At 50.4% G+C, this 25,404-nt stretch overlaps 1 protein-coding gene across 3 annotated transcripts in view; it reads right to left on the reverse strand.

The window, feature by feature from the left end:
* The window catches only part of Ppara (peroxisome proliferator activated receptor alpha), a 61,284-nt gene extending 51,616 nt beyond the window's left edge, over positions 1-9,668 (reverse strand). The window contains exons 1-2 of one of the 3 annotated variants that reach the window (XM_040752670.1): positions 9,547-9,668; positions 8,302-8,388 (exon numbers count right to left, since the gene is read on the reverse strand). The gene's annotated coding sequence lies outside the window, so the exon portion shown is untranslated. Of the gene's footprint in view, positions 1-8,301; positions 8,389-8,958; positions 9,422-9,546 lie in introns of those variants that run through there. The other 2 variants (XM_013110988.3, XM_040752671.1) reach the window with 2 other exon arrangements.
* Between the last annotated feature and the right edge of the window lie 15,736 nt (positions 9,669-25,404).

Below are 25,404 nucleotides of genomic sequence, written 5' to 3' on the forward strand. Positions count from 1 at the left end.
TTACCCATCTGTCCCTCCTCGAGGCCTGGGAGAGGGACCACAAAAGCGAAGCTATGGAAAGCAAGGGCTGGCCCTGGGGTTTCTCACTGCCTGCTCCACACTCAGGACGGAGTCTGCTACTCACTGGGATGCAGTAAATACCCGCTGGATAAGTAAATGAGCCTGGGAACAGGTGGCTCGCAGACTCCAAGAGGCAAGATGAGTAGAAGCAGAGATTCAAATTGTCTCTGGCTATGTGACGGGCAAAAGTCTTGTATCCAGAGCTGGGGAGAAGGCTCTGGCAGTAAAGTGCCTGTCACACAGGAATGAGGACTGGAATTTGGATGCCCAGCTCTGGATACACATAAAACCTAGGCACAGAGTCCTGTGTCTGCAGCCCAGCTCTGGAGGGGGCAGAGGCGGATGGATTCCTAAAGCTCATTGGTCAGTCAGCCTCACCAAATCAATAAGCTCTGGGTTCAGAGAGAGACCTGGCCTCAAAAAGTTAAGTTAGAGACAGCTAGAGAGATGACTCGGCAGCTGAGAGTGTTTCCAAGCACCCACGTTAGGCAGCTTGTGACTGCCGTTAACTCTAGCTCCGGGGAATTCAGGGCCTCCCGACATACTTTCACATGGAAAACACACACACACACACACACACACACACACACACACACACACACAATTAAAAGCAAAACAAATCCTTGTAAAGACAAGCAATAGGAGAAGATACAGGAATTGAAGTCTGGCTTCTGTATGCAGACACATGTGCAAATATGCACCCCACACACGCACTTGCACCCTGTTTTGGGGGAGAATCATGAAGACTTCATGAAGGAAGTGGCATTGGGTGCAACCCTGGGGAACTCTCAGACAGAGAGGGTGCCTGCTGCCACAGAGCTGTGAGTGGAGTGTGAGTGAGGACTACACGGCTTCCTTCAGCTGTTGGGTCTCAGGGAGAGTCACGTTTGTCAAATCAGATGTGAACAGACATACCACACATGACAGGAAAGGCACCCGGCTTTCTATTGGTACCCATGTCAGAAAGCCCCAACCAAGGGAGGAACCTAAGAAGGAAGTGTTCAGCTGAGGTCCGAAGAGGAAGAAGCCAAGAGTAGGAAAAGAACTATAAGACGCCAGAGTGTAAAATGTCAGCCCTGGGGAGTGGGACTGTGTGCCTCTCTGGTCACCACTGAAACTCACGAGTGTCTGCGATATGAGCTGATGGACAGCTGGAGAGAGTTAATACGGCACGCAAGCACTGCAGAGCTCTTACAGCCTGCCGGGCAGCACGGTCTATGAAAACGCCACTGGCGTTCATCCCATTTATGGACAAGGAAACTGAAGCACAGGCCAGGTGGAAAAACCTGAGTCTGAGGGATGCTAAGTGATGGGACAGGACCCTGTAGCTGGTCCTGCCCCAGGCTTCCCCTAGTCCAGTCCGGGCGGGGGCCAGTAAGTGAGACAGGGGGATCAAGGAGAGGGAACAGTGCAGGGTGGCTCAGAATGAGACACACAGAGCTTGAGGGTCATGGCAAGGTCACAGGTGGTATCTGGACAAAAGTGCAGGGGCAAAGTACGCAGGGCTGGCAGGAGGTGGAGGGGCTAGCCGGCTCTGGGGGATTAATCCGGAGGGTTCTGAGAATCAGGAAGTCCACGTTAACTGGTTCCTTGGTGATTTGCCTTAGTGTGTGTAAATACAGAGCCCTCAAAATAAGTGGGATGTTGATGTGCTCACTTTACGCTACAATGCACACTGCCATCTCCTGAGATCTACTTTTCAATGACTTCCTCACCTGAGGCCTCATTCTTAGAGTCACCACTAAACTTCTTTTCAAACCCAGGCAGGTAGTGTTTTAAAAATACCTACCAGAAAACACTTTCTCCCACCACAAAAGCCCCTTCTAAATGCATTCATTTCTCCAAAGGGTCACAGTCATTGTAGGGTTGTGGTCCCTTAGTCAAGGAAGTCCTGGCTTGAAGTCTTCCTTCGGGCTCCCATTTCTCCAAGTCTGTGCCTCTATTGCTACCGAGATTATCAGCTGCCCTTGAGGGTGGTTAAACATTCACCTTCATTAGACTTCTGCCCTAGACACTAAAAGCTACCTTTAGTAGGTCCATCCAAGTAGAGAACAGGGCAAGGGAAAAACCGGTAATGTTTGGTCTCCAGAGTAAAAGGAGGCCGCTCACATATCACTCCTCCTCCTGAATCCTGCTAAGTTCCCAGCCCGCTCTCTCTCAAGCTCTCTACACACAATCCCAGGGCCCTGCAGGGAACGCTTACTGCTCCTAGTGGGGACAGTCCACGGCTCTCCTCTCGGCTGAGAGCTGCAGCCTTCCTGTTGGCCTCCACATACCAGCCTGGACGCACACTCTCCACTCCCCGCTCACGGCTCCATCAGGGCTCCAGGCTCAGTGGCAAGGGTGGGTGCCCTTTGTCCACCATCTGTGAGCCACCCCCTCTCAGGTCACTGTCTACCCCATGCTGCTTTTGAATGTCCCCCACTTTTGTCATAATGCCTTCATGCATCTCAAATCCTCCCCGCTTCAGATAAAAGCACCAGGCACCAAAATCACCACTCCATGTTCCCTTGGTGGTGGTTATTCAGCCCGGGCTATTCTAGAACTTGTGGCAATTCTTCTGTCTTAGATTTCCAAGCACGGATTACAGGCGCGTGCCACCATACATGGCTTCACTCACGTTGATGACCAGCACTTATCAGATGAGCCCGCCTGTTCTGTATTTCAAAGAGCATTGGCTCAGGGCACGTTTAGACACTAAGACCTCTTTGTTTACTGCACGCTTACTTTTCAAGTGTCCTTCCTCAGACATCACTTCCTGTGTCCTGCACACCTATCCATCTTTGCATATCCGAACTCTTTAAAAAAAAAAGTGAATTTCCTATGCTAATACTACACACTGCGTAGAGCAGGTCAGGCTTGTTTTTATGATTTCAAAACAACAGCAATAGAATGTCTTTCCCAATGGAAAACATATTGGACAAAGTGACTTTATTGAAGGCGAGATCATGGAGGTCACACTCTGAAGCTTCAAGTACTTTAGACTCCTGCTTACAAAGCAGCAGGCAGGAAAAGTGAGCCTAGCTTCCCCTGCCTGCCTCTGGTGACATCTGCAGTATTTTTCAAAGTTAAAAAAAACGAGGCAATGATAAAACTTGAGCAAAATGCTTCCCTGAACTGTAAAGTCCAAGGGCACTGTGACCACACACTGCCCGGCTGATTTCCATCTCTAATAACTTTCACCCACTCTGACATGACCCCATCGCAGCCAAAGTTCAACGTTCCCAGAGCAGGTTTTTCTGTATAGCATCCTTCTTGATGCACAGGAATAGAAAGTGAGTGAATGGTGAATAAACCCCTCCTCCGGTTACCAAACTACGCCGTAAAGCAGGCTGATGTGTGACGGGAGCCTGGAATGCATCCAAGTGGCTCTGCTCTGGTGTTTTCTGATGTCGCCTTGACTGATCAGAAAAGCCACCTGAAAAAACTAAGACCTCTTCCAGTAATACAGAAACACACCTGCTTGTGAGCCACCAAGATTTGTCTCCTGCTGCATAACTTAATCTTGCATTTTTAAAGCCATCTTGTTTCCCCACGAATGCTCACACAAAGCTGGCAGCTGACGTCTTGGGTACACCCACCGGTCCACCTCTAATGGCTGGGTTTTGCCCCGATACTTGTCGCTTGTCACCTCAGAGTAGTTATCACACAACAACAGACTTGTTCAGTTACAAATGGCTGTCGAGAGCCTGGGAGGCCCCCTCACTCTTGAGCCTACCCTAATCTTGAATTGTTCACAACAAGTTTCAATGACCTTTGGGACAATCAGTCACTTTGCTCTATCCCTGACTCTTAAGATCCAGAGTCATGCTTTTCAAGGCTTTCTCGTATTCCCCAAGCAGAAAGTGTCAAGCAAATGGATCCAATTATAAATTCTCACTCCTTTTTAAATTTCCAAACCTCTTAAAATCCAGAAGAATAAAAGCAGCCTGAGGGGTGCTACCTGCAGGAGCATTTGATCTCTTCAAATCCTCCTAAGAACATGCATCCCATGCAAGACCCTGAGTCCATTAAAGACCCTCTTCAGGCCTTGAGAGATGGCTTGGTGGTTAGAGCACGGTCTGCTCTTCCAGAGCACTTGGGTTTGGTTCCCAGCACCACATACAGCTCACAGCCATCTGTAGCTCTAGTTCCGGGAGATCCAATGCTCTATTCTGGCCTCCATGGACACCAGACATGCTTGTGGTGCGCAGACATATGTGCAGGGGAAATACTCATATGTTTAAAAGAAATTTTAATTAATGCTACATGTCCCAACTCACAACACTTTAACCACATTTATTTCTCAGTCAGGTATCTGGCATTTGAGTCCATGGGCTTATAGGGGAAAAATATCATTTTATTTAAACAGATCTTCAGGCTTCATAGTGTTGTTAAAAAGTCTATTTCATACACACTATCTTCCAAATCTAGCGATAATTACAAACACACTGTTTTGAATGCAGCCACCATATCTTAACCTCACTGCCACAGGAACTACATCCTGGGCGTGAGGGGAGCTGCCAGGCGCCAAAAGGTGCCCCACTGTGGAGATGAGGGGGTAGCACTTGCTAGCTCAGAGACACCTGTCCTTATGATAAGTGCTCCTACACACAAGGGTATATGGTGGTGAGTTCTTCCTGATCCCAATTCTGCCAATCATTTACATATTCAATGAGATTCTACAAGTTCCTACAAAATCTGTGGTGCTAGAGGGCCAACAGTGAGATCCTAACTCCCAACCCTCCATTCCCAACACCACACCCCCAGATATGATCCAGACTTAGGGGGAGGGGCAGACTCCCCAGAACCATGTTGCCAGGCAATACCTGGACATGAACCCCAGTAACATGCAGGAGGATGCCTTTTAGTAGGTGCCCCCAGTACAGTGTGGTCCAACAGGCATACAACCTCTTGACATTGCACTGTTATATCATATACAAGCGCACTGGGTCACACAGCTTTCCTGGGACACGTGTAGCCTACTGATCACCCTTGGAGATGCAGTAGAGTGAGGACACATGCTGTCTGTCACATTCTAAGCTAACAGGAACTACTTATGATGCTGGTGTTCTTACTGGTAGAGCCCTCTGCCCTCTCCTTTACCTGTTCCAAACTGAAATCTGATGGGACAGTATGGGAGGGGAGTGAGAAAGCCTCTTTCCCAAAGGCTCTGAGAGGTCAAAAGGCTGTGACAGCAACAAATTGGCTTGGGGTAGGCGAGCAACACAGGTGGCCCAGTGCCTGAGCTGCCCTGACAGCTACTCGGATGGGCACACTTGTTTTTGGATGCTGTTTCTCAGTGTCACAACCCTTCAGAGTGATCTAGAGAAGAGCTGCATTTTCTGCTGAGAAACAGCAGCCCTGGGAGGTAGACAGAAGTCTGTGGCCTAGCAGGTGGCGGCTGAGAGGCGGGGACCCAGATATCACAATGATGACATCACATCTTTCTCACCAAATCCAGGTGTTTCTCCAGTGCCAACTCTCTAGTGCCCCTTCCTTTACACTGGGCAAACCCCAAACCAGCTTAGCTCAACTAGGACGACTTCACCATGTGACATGCACAAACTTCCAGGACATCATAGTCACCGCCTATTGATACTCAGCCATTGAAGGCTGCACAGATAAAACACATGTGTGTGTGTGTGTGCACATGTACACACACACACACACACACCTTTGAGGAACAAATAAATCCACAGTCTGGAAAGCCTCATGCACAGTGTTCCCTTCCAGTAGAAGCCTGATGCACACACGAAACAGAAATGCTCTGAAGGGAGAGGTCAGCTCTGTTAAATAGGACATGCTTCTCTCAGGAAGTTCCTGCTGAGAACCCAACTGTAGGTAGGGGCATACCTCTGCACAGCACATGCTGTGCACTTGCATCCCTGGACTTGATGTCCAACAACCAAAACCAAAACAGAAACCTCACAGAACCCAAAAACAACAACAAAAACCCTCTTATCACTAAGTTGGAGATTTAAATTCTGTGCCTAATTTTCTCTAAGCCCATGACCCTAGATGATCTGGCTTATTTGGTGCATTAAAAATGCTAAAGCTAGACGGGCGTTGGTGGCGCAAGCCTTTAATCCCAGCACGTGGGAGGCAGGCAGATCTCTGTGAGTTCGAGGCCAGTCTGGTCTACAGAGCAAGTTCCAGGACAGCCTCCAAAACAATACAGAAAAACCCTGTCTCGAAAAACCAAAGGTAAAAAACAAAACAAAATGCTAAAGCTGCAGACATAGCAAATGTTTGTCCCATACACAGAAACTATAGCTTATTTATTTATTTATTTATTTATTTATTTATTTATTTATTTATTGGGCAGGGTCTCTCTGTGTAGCCCTGGTTAGTCTGGAACTCACTCTGTAGACCAGGCCCTGGAACTTACAGAGATCTGTCTGCCAATGCCTCCCATGTGCTGGGATTAAAGGTGTGTACCATGTTTTCCACTGAAACTGTATCTTTTAAAACAGTGCCTACCAAGTTGCTAAAATAAAAAATAAAAACAGAGACCCTCTCCCTTCTGCCACCAAAAGCAGACAATCAACAGGCCACACTCTTAGGTGCAATGCCACAAAGTAGGACAAACATCAGTCACCAAGAACATCACCTTCCCACACAGAGGCTACATGAGTAAACGGGGGAAGGGATGCCATTGTAGTTAAGATGTATTTATGTCCAAAGAAACATTTCAATCGATGTTTTAATAGAATAGTTTCAAACAGTATTACAAAGCCACAAATAATCATAACATTTAAAAAATGCACAGGGGCCCTAGGCACGGAAGACTAAGATATCCCTTCTCTCACTACACATCAGATTATTCATCTTTTAACCTCTATGAAGACAGTTATAAATTCCTTTTTTTGTATGCTTGTTCACCTTGTTATTATTGTTTGCTCATTTTAATTTTTAAAGAGAGGGTCTTACTGTGTAGCACTGGCTGGTCTGAAACTCTGTGTGTGTAGCTCAAGCTGGCCTTTATCTTACAGAGATCGTACTGCCTTTACCTCGTGAGTACAGAGATCAAAGGAATGTGTCACTGTTTTTGAGACAAGCTTCTACGTAGCCCAGGCTAGCCTTACACTTATCATATATTTTGATTCTCCTGCCTCTAGCTCCTCAATGCTGGGGTTATAAGCATGCACCACCACATTTGCTTATGTGGTGCTAAGGATCAAAACAAGGGTCTTGTGCATGCTGGGCAAGCACTACACCAACCGAGCTGCAGCTGCTGTGTTCCTTATATTCCTGCATGAACATCAGTTTCATTAACAGGTCCATGGCTGTCTTGTTCATGAATGACACAGTAGCCCCCAGCGGCTACACAGTAAGCATAAATCAAATGAATGAATTATATACTCACTATATATGTGTTGGCTAAATACTGTCTCTAAATCTAGTGAGACATTATACAGACATTTTAAATGAAGCAAAAGTACATTTTGTTCACATGAAAATATTTTCCTCAACCTAATGGTTAATAAAGCAAATTATGAAAAGGCTATTTAGAAGAAAGGTATTTTCTCTCATCTTCTTTCCACCCTTTAAACACAAACACACACACAACTTTTAGGTCTCTGTTTATAGGCTTGACAAGCATCAGTTAAAAAGAATGACTTCAGCTTTCAGTACATAGGAGACTGAGGCAGGAATATAAAGAATTCAAGGATAGCCTCTGCTACATAGCAAGACCCAGGCACACATGAACTACATAGTAGGGTCCTGCCCTACTAACAAAACGCTGTGAGTCTGGGGTGTTTCCATACATGTTTAAGATGTGGGAAAAGAAACACTTTGCTTTCTATTGTCATTTTATTCATCACCAGGCCCACTGTCTCTGCATTTTTATATGGTCGGTAAGGAATGCTAATCTTCTGTTTCTCGGGGCCATCCCCACCATGGCTGGCGATGAGACTCTCGCCTACCACGTAGTCAAACTTATCTGAAAACAGCTAGAAGACAGCAGGCCAGTCTTACTAGTTAGTTTATAACCAGTCAGTAAGACCATTTCTAAAGCAATACCCCCTCCTTTGGAATAGCACCAAAGCAGCTTGCCATAAGGAAATGACATTCCGAGGAAACAGACACACTCAGAAACGAAACATGGTTCCATCCAGCTGCCTGGCTTTCCAAGCCCCAAAAATGCATTTACTATTTCACCACAAAACAATCTACCCAACCCCCTGCTAGTCTGAAGTGCAACCAAAGACAGCATTTACAATATTCCAGTCTGGAAGTTCCATGAACCCTCCTTACCTGTGATGACAACGTCTTGTTCCTGACCTTCACTTGCCACAAAAGTCAGTTCCACGGGGAAGACGGGGCCTTGAACTTCAGCCTTGGCTGTAGGACATTAAGGAAGGAACCAGTTACGATATGTTCTCTGGATCCCCCCCAACTCTCCACCACCTTGGGAAAGTCACTGTGACCCTGCTGCCTGAAATCACTACAGTGTTCCAGGGTCGACCAAGAAAGTTCTGAGTTTCTCCCCCAAGAAGTGCTAGGAAGGGACTGTTCCGGTTTCCTCAGGGGAAAGGAGCGGGACAGAGTTGCGGTGGACGAGCAAACGCCAATAGTAGCAGAGTGCCCCTCAAAGGCTAAGTAAAACATTCTAACACCGTGGGATTTATTAGAATCTTAACTTCAGAGAAACACCTTTCCTTAACTTAAAACGAAAAAGTTTGGAGAAAGGAGGGGTGCGGTGGTTCTGGGTTAGTTGGAGTGGGCACTGGGGCAGAGTCACCCTCCCAGTTAGCACACTGGCACTCCCGGCTCCCTTCATCCCAAGCAGGCTGGCACAAAGGAGACTTAAGTTGTCCCCCACAGGACCGGCTGTGGCACTGGACTCTGGAGAGGCAGAGATATAGGGTGGCTTTGGCAGAGTCTCTACCCTACTGCCGGGGCCTGCCCCACCTCTCCCCATTCTGGTCAGGCATTCTGTGGGAACTGGTGCTCAAAGAGGGTCGGCTGCTGGAGACACGAACCCACGGGCGTTTCTCCAGATCCACAGGAGTGGCCGGGCTCAGTGATCCCAGAATCAGTCTGTCCGGTCCTCAGGTTACTTCGCCTCTGAGATCCCTGAGGGTCTCAGGAAACGCCCACCGGTGGGTGACGCCCAAAAGAACCGAGTCGTGGGAAGGGCGCGCCCCGATGTCCCCGCCCGTGGGCCCTCCCCTCCAGGGGACAACCAGAGGACCCAGCGTCGCTCCAATTCAAGGACTCCGCAAAGCCCCCGGCCCCACTACCAGCTGCGAACACCAGAGTTCGGAGCCGGCGTTCAGCACTCCCGAGGACCCGAAGTAGCGGACAGTCCCGCAGGCCCCGAGAGTCGCACGCGTTCCCAGCTCGTGCCCTCGCCGGTGCCTATGGGTCTCCAGACCCGCGCCCCTGGTTCGCGCGCATGCGCCTCTGAGCCCCACCTCTCTGTCCACCCACTTCACTGTCCCGGGACAGGGGACGCCCGGCTCCCGCCCCCGCGCGTGCCCTCCCGCCCCCGGGCACCTGAGGCTGCGCTCCGCTTGCGGGTCCGCGGGGCCGGCGCTCCCGGGGAGGCGGCGCCAGGCGGGGCGCCAGCGTCTGCCTCCGCCCCCGTCACCCCTGTCGTGGGGCCGCCGCGTCCCGGGCCCGGCCGGGCACCGCCTCCGTGCACCCGTGCCAGCCGCGCCCCCACGACACGCGCCGCCCCTCGGACGTCCCCTGCGGGGTCCCGCGGCGAGGTGACCGCCCCGGAAACCCCGCCCCCTAGGCCCGGGCTGCAGTTCAGGACGAGACACACCCCCCCAGATGACAGCTTCTGATTGGCTTTTGTGGGGCGGGGCGGGGCCGAAGAGGCCCGGGGCAGCTCTCCCTGGCGCCCGTTTAGTGCCTGGGGGCCCGGGCATCCATTGGTAAACTGAGGCTGGCTAGGTGTACAGCCTGCCCAAGGTCACCCGACGGGCGAGAAAGCCCTGCGGAAAGGGTACACCCCGACGCGGGCGCTCTCCAGCTCCCAGCCCCGCGCACCAGCCGGGATTGAAGTTCAAGGCTGCCAGTCGGGTACAGCTTCCCACCCTGTGCCCTCGGTGACCTGGCCTAGACCGCCCAGCGCACCCCCAGAGTCCCGGGAGTTCGTGGGGGTGGCGGGCAGGAGGGAACTGAAATTCAGGGCCCAGGATGCGAAATGGGGAGAAAGGAAGAGCGAGCCGGGGCATGCGCCAACAGGTGGTGGAGGTGCCAGGGTGGGTGTGGCGGGCGGGGAACTGGGAGGCTGAAGGGCATTGGGGACGGTCGCGGGAAGGTGCCACCACTCCGACCCTCCGCCCCCGCCCTGCCCCGGGCTGCGCCCCCTCTGCGTACACTGGGGGATTAAGGGGTTGACTCTACCCAGATGAGGCACTGGGGTTCTGCCAACTGTCAGCACCGGGGAGAGGGGGGAGTCCGCGGCCCAGCACAGCCCCTGAATCTCCGTTTACGGAATGCACACGGCCCCCAGGGTGCCAACGCATCAAGATGCCGCTCCTTTGGGAACGTAATGTGTGCTATGCCAGCCCTCCTCTCTGTCCTCACGCTACGCCTGCCACTATGCTATTTGTGGCGATGAGAGCCAGGGAGAACCGACTGGGGAAAGGAAACTTTAAGCGCACATCTCTGGGAACTGGGGACCTGACCAAACTGGCACATTCGGGAATTTATTTTAAACCCACCCTCGTTGATTAGCCTCATACCTGTGGTGAACTTTGCCCCACCCTCCAGACACCCACAGAACATTCCCTACTTTACTGGCAAGCCCTCCTTTTCCTGCTCACGCTGGCCAGAAGATCCTTGTATAATGCTTCAAAGCTTGCAAAACTGGGACCCTGGAGATGGCCAAATGGGTAAGGTGTGTGTGTGTGTGTGTGTGTGTGTGTGTGTGTGTGTGTGTGTGTGTGTGTGTAGAGCTTGCAAAGTGACCTGCCTGGATGATTATGGTTTTCTGAATGACCCAGGAGACAGGCAGGGACAGCATTAAGCCATTGTCCGGCCAGTGGCAGCATGGTGCTAGGTTATAACAGTGAACAAGGATGGCTGGAGCTGCTCTCAGGGCTGCATCTCTGGAGGGCATCCTCCCTAGTGTGTCAGGTGGCTGGGTGGCCATCGGAAAGAGAGATCTTGGTTACCTGGTGTACCACATGCAAGGGCTGTTGCCTCTTTTTCTTTTTTCTTTCAGAATGGTTAGGAATGAGAACTAAGGAAGGGTGAGGGACCAGCAAAGTCGCTGTGAACAGAGAACACAAACAATAGTTGGGGTTTGAAAAGAAAACTTTTTTTACCATCATGTTCAGTCATCTTTAAGCCATGACTTCTATCCAGCCTCCCTTAGACATCTTGAAAAGCTCTTCTTCAAATGGTCCTCTGTCACTTGCCCCAGAAGACAGTGAGTTTTGTTAGGGAGACTGCTTTCAGAGGAGAGATGCAAGGACTTGTCCTACACCCACCATGAGAGAAGCTGCCTCAGAGGGTGCATGCCTGGCTCTGGGATGCCTCTGCATCCTCTCTCCCTGCTTCCTAAGGTGTTGACAGGTGTGGATACACAGAGCAGAGGCATTGTCTGTGCAGTGCGCAGTGGACCCCTGTAGTTCTGGGGACTAATCAATGCTCTTGTGTCCCCTAGTTGGCACGTTAGCAACCCTGCTGGGAGTTTCTGGGCATGAATCTTAGTTCACTCTGGGGTGTCTTTTGAGATTGCACGATGATGTGACCTGCAAATGTGTTGGGCCACATGTATAGCTATCCTGGGACAGATGTGACCCACAGGCTTCAGGTTGGACACACTGGTCCCTTGTGTGTCCACATTTCCTGACCAGCTGCAGCCCCAGGAGAGAGAGCCAGTCCATGACACCCTGATGCACACACCCACCTAAAGGTGGAAGGAAGACTACCTGTGGGGAGTTTCCTGCAGTGAGCATTCGGACAGTAGGTTAGAGCCCAGTGCAAGGAGAATGGGAGTCCCACTACCTTCCCTGCCTCCAGCAATTAGAGATTCTCCCGTGGGTCTGGGGTCCAGGCACATCTGTGCTTACCTTGCAACTTATGTAAGTCCCTTCCTGAAACCACCCAAGGCCTCTGAGGGTCACTGGCTTGCCCTCTGCTGATCTGCAAAGCCCTCCTATCATATGTCATCTGCCAGGACAGTGGCCTCTGATCTCCTGGAAGTCTGCCTTCAATCAGGTGGTGGAAGTCCACTAGGGCAGAAGAAACAGGTATTTGCTGATGGAAAATAGGAAGCTGCTGGGGGCCAGAGGTGGACTTCAGTAAAGACCAACCCTGACATGTCCTTGGATGCCACCCTAGGACTAGTACTCACCATCCAGGAAACAAAGTGTGCTCACCTTAGACACGAGACTCGCAGTAGCCCTGGAAGGCAGTTCCACCTACTCCCATTTCACAGATGAGGAAATCAAGGGCAGAAGCCACCCAGAGGGAGTGGGGATGCTCCCAGACCTCATATCCATTCTGCAATCTGCACTTATCTGGTACAGAGGCCACCTGCTGGCTTTGACTCATCTGGCTCTGGCTGACACGGGATCCTGGTGCTCTGGACAGCCAACCATGGCCCCAAGACTCTTGGGGTTGAGATCAGACAATTCAAAAGCCATGGCAAGAAGGGGAGACAGGCTTATGGAGGGAGAGTGTGTGAGTGATCTAAGGTGGGTAGAGGAAGGGCCTGGTAGCTGGGGAGGGGGAGGGTGGTATGGAGATCTGGCGTTTGTCCTGAGGTCTATGGGAAGCTTGCCATCGATGATTTTAAGCGGGGATGCAATCCCATCCGAACAGATGAGAAGAGAGCTATGTCAACTACTGGTGGTTACCCAGGCAGTGGGGGTGCGTAAAGCTATAAACTCGCTGGAGGTCTGCAGGATCTGGAACCTTCTGCCCAAAGACTGCTTCATCATGGACACTATGCCCTTTTTGATAATTAACCCGTCTCCAGCCTAAGTTTACAGGTTTGCCTTTGCTCATCATGGGTCAGAAGTCTGTCTTTGTAGGTCTTGGAAGGTCAAAGCAGCCTGTCCACAGTAACTCTGCTCTTTGCCCCTCTCTCCTCCCATCCCAGTGCACACAGACACTCTCCTGGTGGACACATGTGACTATATCCCCAGTGGGCTATGTCTTAGGGCACTGGGTCATAGGTGCCTTTTATCCAGTGCAGAGCACAGGCTTGCAGACTGGCCCACTGTGTACTGGGAGAATCTCGGTGCAGAGTCAAGTAGACGGATTCAATTCCCAAAGGATATTTGTTCTGACCTGGACTGGAGGTAGGACCATGAGCTACATTGCTGTGAGTGGACAAGGGTCAGGGGAACAGCGATGAGGCATAGTGTGTGAGTCACAAATGCATGCCAAGTGTGGTAGCCCATGCCATTGACCCCAGGACTTGGCAGGCAGAGGAAGGTGTATTTCTGTGAATTTGAGGCTAGCCTGGTCCACAAGCAAGTTTCAGGACAGCCAGGGCTGCATAATAGGAGAGACCCAGTTTCAAACAAACAAACAAAATGTATTTTCTTTGTTCCTAAAAACCTGTGGTCAAATTCAGTCTGAAAATACTAAATGGAAATAAACATTTCACATATTTTTAAATAACATTTATTATGGTGCATTTTTTTGTTTTTACGAGACAGGGTTTCTCTGTATTGTTTTGGAGGCTGCCTCTGCCTCCCGAGTGCTGGGATTAAAGGCGTGCACCACCACCGCCTGGCTATTATGGTGCATTACTAGTTATTCTGTTTGGTTGCTAATCTCTTACTGTGACTGCTAGATGAATTAAACTTTATCCTGGGCCTGAATGACTAGGAAAATCGGAGTTTTTTGGTTTGTTTTTTTTTTTTTTTTTTTTAGGTTTTCTCTCTAAGTTCTGGTACAGAGTTTCAACATCTAGTGGGGGCTTGGGAGTACACATAGTGCCTCTGCTGGGGATGCTCTCCCCTCAGTCCCCCTTCGTGCGAAGTCTGCTCTACCCATTAGTCACTCTGTAACTTTGACATTGGACTTGACTCCCACAGAACCTCCCCCCAATGTAGCAAGCAGGGCCGTTGTGTCTCCCCAGGGTCCTGGTGCGAGAATGAGGAAGGCGCTTATATGAGCCCTCTGAGAGGCAAGTCACAGTCTTAATGTGGTGACCACGAGCCTGAGGGTTGTTCCTCCTCTAGGAGGCTTTTTGGCGTCCATCTCATGGCTGAGCCGCCCTCTGTTCCAGCCCCCTCCTTCCATACACCACGCAGCTAGCTCAGGTCCCCACTCTCTGGCAGTTTCCAGTTGCCCTGTGTGGCTACCATTCAGCATAGATGACAGGAAGCCATCGCTCCTGGTGACACCATGGCTGCATGCCTCCTCCTGCGGCCTTCCCCCCCACTCTGTTACCTTCTACAGAAGTCTCCCCTGTCCAGAGCAGCCTTCAGGCCCTGGGCTCCAGAGCACTCTGTACAAGGAACTGCAAGTGCCCTGCAGCATGTCTTCGGAGCTTAGGAAGGCTGCCCTTGTAGATAAGACCATCTGGGTGGCCCTGGGGTTTACTAAAATGTGAAATTAGATGTGCCCCTGCACCTGACTCCCTAGAAGGGGACAAGTCATATTTAACAAAGCTCTTTTTCTTTCTTTTTATTTATTTATTTTGGTTTTTCAAGACAGGGTTTCTCTGTTTAGCTTTTGGAGCCTGTCCTGAAACTAGCTCTGTAGACCAGACTGATCTCGAACTCACAGAGATTCGCCTGCCTCTGCCTCCCAAGTGCTGGGATTAAAGGCATGAGCCACCACTGCCTGGCCTCTTTTTTATTTTTTATTTAGCAAAGTGGAGGGGAAAGATATGTTGCAGTTTCAGCCTGTATTAGTTGATTTAAAGAAATGTACTTTTCCTCCCTGAGTGTCCTCCCTAATCTATTATGGTTGAAAGTACCCCTTCTTAGTGAAAATTCCCTAAGTAATATGCTGGTGTTATCAGGAAGGGATGAATTGTTCTGACTTAGCCTCACCAAGTGCTGGCAACCCCCATGATGAGTCTCCAAGTGGATTAAAACCCAGGCCCCTGCTGCAGCTTCCCACCTCTGGCCTAGATGGCTGTTTACAGATCCACACAAGGAGAGTGGCAAAGGCTTCTTGACGTGGTTTTGGACTTTCCATGCCCAGCCCTTTCCCCTGGCTTTACTTGTGTTATTTGTTTTTTAAGTCAACACGCTGGCTTTGTGTTGAGACTTGCAGCATGAAATACAAGATGCTGTGTGAGGGCTTGACTCTGATCTTCAAGGAGGCCAAGGAGCAGGGTGTGGGCGGCACAGCCTGCAGGAGTTTTGCACATGGGGTTCTGGCACAAGGCGCCGGGCACCCTCCCAGGGCTCAGATTGGACAGGCATGCTCCCTCTGTCTGGGGGCCTCAGAGGGTCCCTAGGAAATGGCAGCTAGAGGCAGGGAAGGGAGCTTCATGCCTCATGGTATGAGGCAGTCCATTTCTCTGGAAAAGGCCTGGGGCAGTGAAGGACATGGGGCCAGGCCCCATGGGAAGGACATTTTTGCTCATAGTAAAAAGTGGTTAGCTGGCCAGAGGACAGCTTTGGAACTGGAACCCCATCCTCACCCCCCCCAGGGGATTGGAGGGACTGTGGGGAAGCACTGGAATGAATTGAGGTCTCTTGTCAAGTATTAGTGCTGAGTTTCACTTTTGAAACGACTCTATACCTATGTATTCGGCAGTGCTAAGTGGGAGCCAAGGGCTGAGGTGGTGCTTTCCAAGCATGAGCCCATCTTCCTGCCCAGCAACCACAGCGCTGATAGGCAGCAAGCTGGGCTCTGGGATCCTACCCAGAAGCTGAACCACAGCCCGGCACTCCGTCATCATCTTGGGCTACAATGTCCTAGGCTGGCCACGTACTGTCTAGCCCGATTACTGTCGCTGGCACCTGCCTTCACAGTCAGTCCCCCGGTGCTTTGGGGAAACCTCAGTCTACTGCTTATTGGGTCATTTGCTGGCTTGCATCCATTTTCAGATGGGAAGAGTCTGCCTTCACTAACTGTGTGGCCTTGGCACCCAGAGGGCTCCCACAGAAGGCTGCAGGCTGACTCATGGTTTCTCTTGCTGTCGGATGGGATGGCGCCGGCCACATGCGGTCCACCTGGAAGCAAGAGTCAGTTCTGTAGCCCTGCAGTTCAGAGGTATGGTTGCAAAATCATCCTGCCAAGACATGGAGAGTCTTGGAATGTAGGCAAAGCGGGTGCTTGGTCTTACAGGCAATGGGCAGCCAAGAAGGCTACCAAGCAGCCATAGACTCAAGCACAGGAACTTCCTTGCCTACTCTTGCTAACCTGCCCCGAGCCCAGGAGGAGTTGAGGTCAGTATACAAAGATGGCACATACAAGGGACAATGGAGCTCTGCTGTTGAGCTGGTCAGAGCTGACAGTGGGCTTACTAATCCCCAAAACAGAGGTGTTAGTGGACACAGATGGTCGTGACACAGAAAAGCAGCTGTCTGAGCAAGGGGGGGGGGTGTTGCTGCGATCAACAGAAGCAGACAGGTCCAAATGGTGGATGTTAAATTCAACAGTAGGCATTCTGCTCACAGGGGTGACTTAAGTAACTTTGGTGATTTGAATTGCAAGACAGGCCTGGGAAATTACAAGCAAAATTAGAAAGAAAACGACCCTGAAAACGGCCAGTTGTTCAGAGCAGGGACTTTGCTTCACCCTCTACACAGAAGTGATCCTTGAATAGATCTGTTTCCTGTGTGTGTGTGTGTGTGTGTGTGTGTGTGTGTGTGTGTGTGTGTGTGTGTGTGTGTGTCCCTGTAGGCGTGGGTGTAAATGTATGTGTGCAGAGGGACAGCCCCGGGGATTGCTCCTCAGGCATCATCTCCTTTTTCCTGTTGAGGCAGTCTCTCACTGGTCTGGAACTTGTCAAGCAGGCTAGGCTGGCTGGCCAGTGAGATCCAGGGATCTGCCTGTCTCTACCTCCCCAGCACTGGGATTACAAGTGTGTACTATAGTGCCTCTTATTTTTTTTTAATTTAACGTGGTTCTGGAGTTTCAATTCAATCCTTATGTGTTACTATTACCTCCATCATACTTTCTTACAATTGAGAAAATTTCATTTTTTTCAGTTTTAAATTTTTTATCAGGGGGAGGTGCACACCATGGCTCACATGCGGGGAACAGAGGAAACCTTGTGGGGGTTGGTTCTCTCCTACCATGTGGGTTCCAAGGATCGAAGTCGGGTCATCCAGCTTGCTAGCATGTGCCTTTGTCCTCTGAGCCATCTCTCCGGCCCCTTGTTTATACTTAATTTATTAAGAGCAGATCTGTTCCTCCCTGTTTGAAGACACAGAGCCATAACACATGTGTAAGGAAGTCAGGACATACCATCTCCCTGCCTCTCCCCTGGCCACCTGCTTGCGCACCTGCACCTGTGACTCCCTGGACAGGAGAGTCCTCCACTTGAGGGAAGCTGAGGTTTACCATGGACTGGGCCTGAATGCGGTCACCTGCTATGGTTAAAATGTGGTAGAGCCTGGAGAGCAGGGCACTCAAAGATCACGCAGGTAGCAGCTGCTCAGTCTGCAGTTCTTGGGTTGTGGCTGGGTCGTGCTCTACGTCCCAGGCTGGCCTAGAACTCTTGATAACCCTCCTTCACCTCAGACCCCAAGTGCCAGTGGTGGCATCTTGGTTATGTGGGGTTTTTTTGGGGGGGTTCCTCCCAGTGCATCTCTGGGTCTTTGAAACAGTCTTTCCTGGGTTTTCATGAGACTGAAGGTGGAGGTTCCCTCTAACGACTTCTGTTAGCTTACACATCTACCACCCCAGATCATTTGAGACCAAATTTACGTCCTGAAGTGGTCTGGGCCACCTAGTGATAAGACTCAGGATGCTAAGCCGGATGGCCACAGACTTCATGACTGTCTATTATCATTCCTTTCCTTTTCCCTCCTGTGGATGCTAAGGAAGTCTTCCTTCAGGATTGCTAGAGGAAGTTGAGGTGAGAGCCCTGTCACCCCTGCTTCACTCTTACCTGCAAGTGAGGCATTCATTGCTGATGGGGAGGCTCTTGACCTCTGTCTATGCACTTCCTACTCCAAGGTGAGAGCCTGCCTTCTCCAGACTGGTAAATGCCGTGGAACATAGGGCTATGACATCCTCGTCTGGGTCTTTCTCCCCTGCCCAGGGCCTGGATTGCCCTTGGTCCTGGCATCTTTTCTGTGCTCTCAACATAATTTTGAAGACTATGTTACTCACAGCTTATATATTCCCAATTCCCAGAGCAGGAGTTGATCTGAACACCTAGCATGCTGTTACTGCACACACAGCTGGGGCTCATATTTTATTGGGTGGTATGTATGTGCGTGTATGTGTGTGTCCGTGTGTGTCCGTGTGTGTGTCCGTGTGTGTGTGTGTGTGTGTGTGTGTGTATGTGTGTGTGTGTTTGTGTGTGGTATATGCATACATGTTCATGTGGAGGCCAGAAGTTGAGCTTGGAAAACACTCTATTGACCCCCATGGAGGGCTCACCCTCCCTGGGGAAATGAGGGGATAGTGGGGGGTTTGGGGGGGAGGGCACAGGAGGAGGGGAGGGAAAGGGAGAGGGACCTGGAACTGACTTGTGAAGCAACCTTGTTTCTAATCTAAATTTAAACTTATAAATAAATAAAAAAAGAAAGCACTCTATTGTTCTCCATCTTACTTTTTGAGACAAGGTCTCGCACTGAACCTAGAGCTCACAGAGTCAGGTAGGCTGACTGGCTGGCAAGCACGGGGGGACCTATCTTTCTCCACTTCTCCCACCAGGACTGAGGTCACAACCTTGTGTAGCCATATCTAACTTTTGTGTGGGTGTTGGAGTTCCAAACTCAGGTCCTTATGCGTGTGCAGTGGGTACCCTACTGACTGAGCCATTCCCCAGCCTCTGGGGCCCTTATTTAAGTCACGAGTATCACTGACTCCATGTGCCACATGTTAAGTAACTGGTTAAGTAACCTGTCCTTGCACATGTGATCCATGACTTCCCTAGTACAGGAAGGTAGTCACCAGGCAGAGACTTGACCACAGTTCTGAAGGATGTCACTGATCCAGAAGAAAGAGGGTCAAACAGCCCAGAGCTAACCCCCTAGCTTCACTGCTCAGAGAGGCAACCGATGATACCTCCAGGTACTGAATATCCTGAGGGGGCCTCCAGTGGCTGCTCCTCTGCCTACTCCCAGGGGTGGAAACTGAGGCAGGAAGGCTTAAAGGAATGCAGGCCTGACCCAGATGCATGGAGCCCTGCTCACAGGTCCTCATTTTTTCAACTGTTCTCCATGCTCCCTCCTAGGCTCTGTGACCTTGGTCTCCTGGCAGCCTGTTCCTAGTTGTAAGACGAGAGGCTAGGTTAGCAGATCAGGACCGCCCTGCCAGCCTGGGATCCTGTGTGGTATCTGGGGGTGTGACAGTGACAGGTCCCGGAAGGAGATTGCCAGGGAGGTGTGTCCTGACTGGGGGGAGAGGAGGCAACCATGTGACCTTCCAGACTGTCTTGTGCTCTGTGCTTTGGAAATACACTCAGGACTAGTCCAGGCCTAGAACTAACCCCAAGCCCATGGCTCTGGGGACTTGATTCCTTTCAGTGAATCCAGCAAGTTCAGAGCAGGCCAGTTGAAGGTCACCACCCAAGCCCATCTCTCTGGGACCTCCTCTCTGTGTTTCTACCTTCCTGAACAGATGGCTGTCCCAGTTCCTCTCTGAGCCCTGCCACTGTCCCATGCTGTGGCTTTGGTCTGTAAATGAACAGAGACACGTCCTGCTGGGAGCAGGAAGAAATGCCAGGGGCAGCTTGCTCTGGCAAATTCTCAAAATAGCAGGCCCAAAGCCTTGTAGGCTTCACTTTTCAGTCCAGGGTGGGGATGCTCAGTCCTCAAGGGAAGAGAAGCGAAGGCAAGAGTTGTACCTCTTTGCCTGGTCACCCTTGCCTCCTTGGGAGGGAGCCCAACAAGTTGGCTATGACAGAGGGAGAGGGAAAAAACAGAAAGAGAACAGACCTGGCAGGACCCAAGGTCACCGAGAACTCTCTGAACTGGGTGGGCGGGCCCCATGGAATATGCTCGGGTCTGGGGAGGTCCAGGCTCCAGCAGAAAGGCCCCTCCACTGAAGGAAGGCTCTCTCTCTCTCAAAACCCATGTGATCTGAGTCTGAGTGCTAATCCACACTTGCTCATCAGGGTGACTTTGGTCTCACCTCTTTGGGACTTGGTTTTCTGTTTCTTTGTTTTGGTTTGGTTTTCTTGTTGTTAGTGTTTTTTGAGACAGGGTTTCTCCGTGTAGTCCTGGAACTCACTCTATAGACCAAGCTGGCCTCAAACTCACAAAGCCTGCCTCTGCCTCCTGAGCGCTGGGATTAAAGGCAGGTGCCTCCACCGGTTTTGGGGAGGGGGCCCTTAGAGGAGCTTCAGGAGGGCAGAGGTGATGAAGGGCGAGCATGGAGACTTTCCCTCCACCTTGTGACCCCGTCCGCTCATGTCCCACCTGACTGATTCTATAGGCTGTCTCTGTGTACAGGCCTACGCCATGGCAGCCAGCAGTCCTGGGCAGGGCCCTGTGACCCAACACCAGGGATCGGCACAGTCACATCTCACCTCTCTCCAGACACTGACTGAGTTGGGCTAACCCCTGCTCATCTTTCCCTCTATAGGGCATCTCTGTCGTCCATGTCTGCTTTTCCCTTAAAGTCTCGCTTCAGGCACCAGCTCCTCCAGGAAGGCCTCCCTGATTGTGCCTCCCTGTGTCCTGGTATGTGCCGCCTCCACCCCTGGGGCTCCCACTGTCGCCGTTGTACTTTACTGCGCTGTCCACGTCCTAGCTGTCTTTCTCACTAGACTAGAAACTCCTTGGGAATTAAAATCTCTTCTGAGATTAATGGTAAAACAATAAAATGGAATGCAAAGATCATTTTAACCATTGTGACAACGGAATCGGGCAAAAATTACCCACGGGTGCTAGAATAAGTGGGTGAAATTTTAACCCAGTATTTATGGCCTCCAAGTATCTCCTTGTGAGGCCACAAGGACACGTAGGTAGTAATGAAGTGTGGCAAGGCAGCAAGTACGGAAGGAAAACAGGAACTTTTGAGAGCGTTCAGCTGACTCCACGCTTCTGCTGGGATTTCTGGCTTGGGATGCATGGCTCTCCTGCTAGGGAGTGGGTAGCTTGGGTCTATATCGTGACAGACATCCTAGCAAATCAGGGAGTTGTGTCCCTCGAGCTCACCAGTGGCATGAATAACCACACACATGAGTAGAGGAGCCATTCCAGATGGAAAAAAAAAGTATGCGTGTACATGTATGTGTGAGCATGCATTCATACTTTCACAGACACGGACAGGTTTGCTGGCGTGCCCCTGTGTGACTGCCTCTGTGTGAGCTTGAGCTTGGAGGCCTGCACACACTTAAGCTTCTTGTTTGCTCTCTCCAGTAATTAGGAGTACAGGAGACAGCTGAGAACAGTGACTGTCCTGAACTTAGTCCCATGACCCACATTCTCCTCACAGCCAGGAAGGCCTTGAAATCTTGAACTCCACAAAACCAAGGTTGGTAGGTACGGGCAGCCTTCGTCTTTGGACAATTGCTGACAACAGTTTGACGTTGACCTTCTCCTTTGCCTGTTTCTCCCACTCCACAGCAAGTAGCATCTTTTGATTGAAGGTCATTCAGCTGAGATGCCCTGTACTTGCTCCCTCTCCTGGCTGGTGCCCCTGTAACGGTGGGGGCGCAGCCCGGCCTGGACCTTCTATTTAAGGCTCCACAGAAATTTGAAGGGCTGTCCGTTTCTCCAGCATTGCTTCATTAGAGGAACAAAGGTAGAATTGTAATAGTTTATGGGAAAGGGTTACAAAGAATTTATTTCTTCTTTTCCTGATTTGAGCCTGAGAATTCAGACAGCTTCTGGAAGTGAGGCAGGCAGTATGGATGGCCGTTTGTGCAGAGCACCCCGAAGGTGTCTAGTTTACACTGTGTTGTTCACATTTGGCCCATGTGTGTGCTTGGAACAATCTTTTTTTTCTGAAATAGGTTTCTCTGTGTAGCCCTGGCTGTCCTGGAACTTGCTCTGTAGACCAGGCTGGCCTCGAACTCAGAGATCTGCCTGCCTCTGCCTCCCGAGTGCTGGGATTAAAGGTGTGCACCACTGCCCCTGGGTTGCTTAGAACAAACTTAACCTCTCCCTCCCCCACATCAGGACCTCCAGCCCTCCTACTCCAGGCTCCACACTGGTGTTCCTGGTTTCTGCTGTCTCCCCAGTCTCCCTGTGTTCTTCCCAGGGCCTTCCAGATGAGAACAGAGATAGAGAGAGCCCTGTGTTCAGGATTGATAAGAACAAACGTCTTCAGTCTCCATGCTGAACCTATGGCATGGTACAATAATCTCTGCTCTGAAGACAAAACTGAGGCCCACAAACCAATGAGCCAGGATGGGGACCAAACTCTTCCTTTGACCTGGGTGATATGGGGCAGAGGAGTAGACAGGGCACAGGTAAACAGAGGGACAGAGATGTCCAGACTGGACCAGGTTCTTGGCCTTGAGCTCTGACATGAGCTATAGGATCTTTGCCCTGGAAGAAGGACAGATATCTGTTGTAAATAAACTAACAGAGGCCCAACCACAGGAAAGTCAGGGAGGCAGAAGCCAAGCTGGTGCTCACAGAGGCCCCAAGATCCCAAAGGACCCTCTGTGGCATGTTATCTGGACCCTTGTGGTCATACTGCCTTTGGGGGAGGAAGCCTGAACTTATTGCTAAGTGAGAACCATGACTACCTGTAGACCAAGCAATTAGACACCTCGGCCAACTCCCCAGTGATCCTATAAGGCCAGCTACACTAGAAAGAACAAAGATGGGGGGGTACCCACAGCCACTTATCCCCTGAGTCATGGCCACTTTAGAGAGGTGACAGTGTTGCCAGGCTTGCCAGAAGCCCCAGGTCACCTCTCTCTGATTCCAGGGGCTAATGTATCCTGGGACTGGCTCATTCAAGCATGGGAGGAAATCATATCCTGTTCATCTCTGTCCTGAGCTCGGCCTAGAAGTTGAAGACCTGACTTCCATCTTGGATGTCTATCCATGATATGACCTTTGCCTGGTCTTTGGACTCTTGGAGCCATGTCACACTAAGTGTTTCTGTTGCTGTGATGAAACACCATGACCACAAAGCAAGTTGGGGAGGAAAGGGTTGATCTGGCTTACACTACCTTCTTATAGAACCCAAGACCAGCAGCCCAGGGATGGTATCACTCACCATGGGCTGGGCCCTACCCCATTGATCACTAGATGAGAAAATGCCTTACAGCTGGATCTCATGGAGGCGCTTCCACACCTGAGGCTCCTTCCTCTGATGACTTTATAGCTTGTTTCAAGTTGACACAGAAAACCACCCAGTACAACTGACCCTTTATCAACTTGACACACAGATGTAACACTATTCAGCCACAATCCTTCCTTTCTTACTCATCCATGATCTTAAATCACTTTAAAAATCCCAGTCTTTACAAATTCAAACACATTATAAAATTTCAGTTCCTTTAAAATAGTCAACTTCTTTAAAAATCCAAGTCTTTTAAAATTCTAGTCTCTCAACTATGAGCCTCAGCACTGTCACTGTCAAATCAAAGAAAACCAGAATTCTAGCCATCATTATCTGGGATCCACTCTCGATCCTCTGGCCTCCTCCAAGGGCCTGGTCACTTCTCTGCCCTCTGCAGCACACACAGCTCATCTTCTAGGCTCCGGCTGGCTCCACCCCACTGCTGCTGCTGTCCTTGGCCTCATCCCATGGTCCTGGCGTCTCTAAAATGTTGGTGTCTTCTTCTGCAACTGAACTTTCACCAGTAGCCTCTCATAGGCTCTCCTCATGGCGCCAAGTCTCAATTTCTTTGCATGATCCCTTCAGGCCTGGGCCTTCAACTGCCACTGAGACCACACCTTCACCAAGGGCCTCTCACAGTGCCAAGCCTCAGCTGCTCTCCAGGACCCCTTCATGCCCTCAAAACCAGAACCGCCTGGGTGACTCTTGAACATCACCAAGACCAGCTTCCAGCCTGAGGAGCAACCTTGGCTGCCTCTGGAACACAGCTTCTCTGTGCTGTCAGGAAACACTTTCCAGAAGATTTCACCTCAGTGATGCTGGTCTCTTTTTTGTTGTTTTTGGTTTTTTGAGACAGGGTTTCTCTGTATTGTTTTGGAGGCTGTCCTGGAACTCGCTTTGTAGACCAGGCTGGTCTCGAACTCACAGAAATCCACCTGCCTTTGCCTCCTGAGTACTGGGATTAAAGGTGAGCGCCACCAACGCCAGGCTTGCTGGTCTCTTCTTAATCACTGCTAATTCCTTAGCTCTAGTCAACCAGCATCAAATTATCCCACAAACATGAAGGTTTCACTTGAGTAGTTCTGGTACCTTGTTTTTTTGTTTTGTTTTGTTTTTCGAGACAAGATTTCTCTGTATTGTTTTGGAGGCTGTCCTGGAACTCGCTCTGTAGACCAGGCTGGCTTTGAACTCACAGAGATCCGCCTGCCTCTGCCTCCCGAGTGCTGGGATTAAACGTGTGCGCCACCAACGCCTGACTGTTCTGGTACCTTGTTAATCACAGCTGATTCTTCAGCCACAGCTGACCAGAACTCAGGATCTTAAAATAACAAATGTCCCTGATAGAGTCTTTAATCTTCCCTCCAAAACTTCACAAGTCAGGCCTCCGTCTTCTACACTGCTCTCAACATCCTAATCTTCCAAGCTCCCACAGAACACCCCACTGAGCTCTCAAACTCAATGACTTTCCTATCCCAAAGTTCCAAAGTCCCTCCACAATCCTCCTAAAAACATGGTAAGGTCTGTCACAGCAATACCACACTACACGTCTTGGGGTTCCATGACCAAAAAGCAAGTTGGGGAGAAAAGGGTTTATTTGGTTTACACTTCCATTTTGCATGTCATTATTGAAAGAAGTCAGGACAGGAACTTAAATGGGGCAGGAACCTGGAGGCAGGAGCTGATGCAGAGGCCATGGAGCTGCTTAATGGCTTGCTTCCCCTGGCTTGCTCAGCCTGCTTTATTGTAGAACCCAGGACCACCAGCCCAGGGGTGGCACCACCCACCATGGGCTGGGCCCTACCCCACTGATCACTAAATGAGAAAATGCCTTACATCTGTATCTCAAGGAGGCATTTCCTCAGTTGAGGCTCCATCCTCTCTGATGACTCTAGCTTGTGTCAAGCTGAAACAGAAACCACTGCTGTGAAGAGACACCATGACCACAGCAACTCTTACAAAGGAATATATTTAATGGAGTGGCTTATAGTTTCAGAAGTTTGTTCCATTATCATCATGTCATGATTTGGCAGCATGCAGGCAGACTGG

Source organism: Mesocricetus auratus, unplaced genomic scaffold (assembly GCF_017639785.1).
Source record: "Mesocricetus auratus isolate SY011 unplaced genomic scaffold, BCM_Maur_2.0 Super-Scaffold_100010, whole genome shotgun sequence".
NCBI classification, from domain to species: Eukaryota; Metazoa; Chordata; class Mammalia; order Rodentia; family Cricetidae; genus Mesocricetus; species Mesocricetus auratus.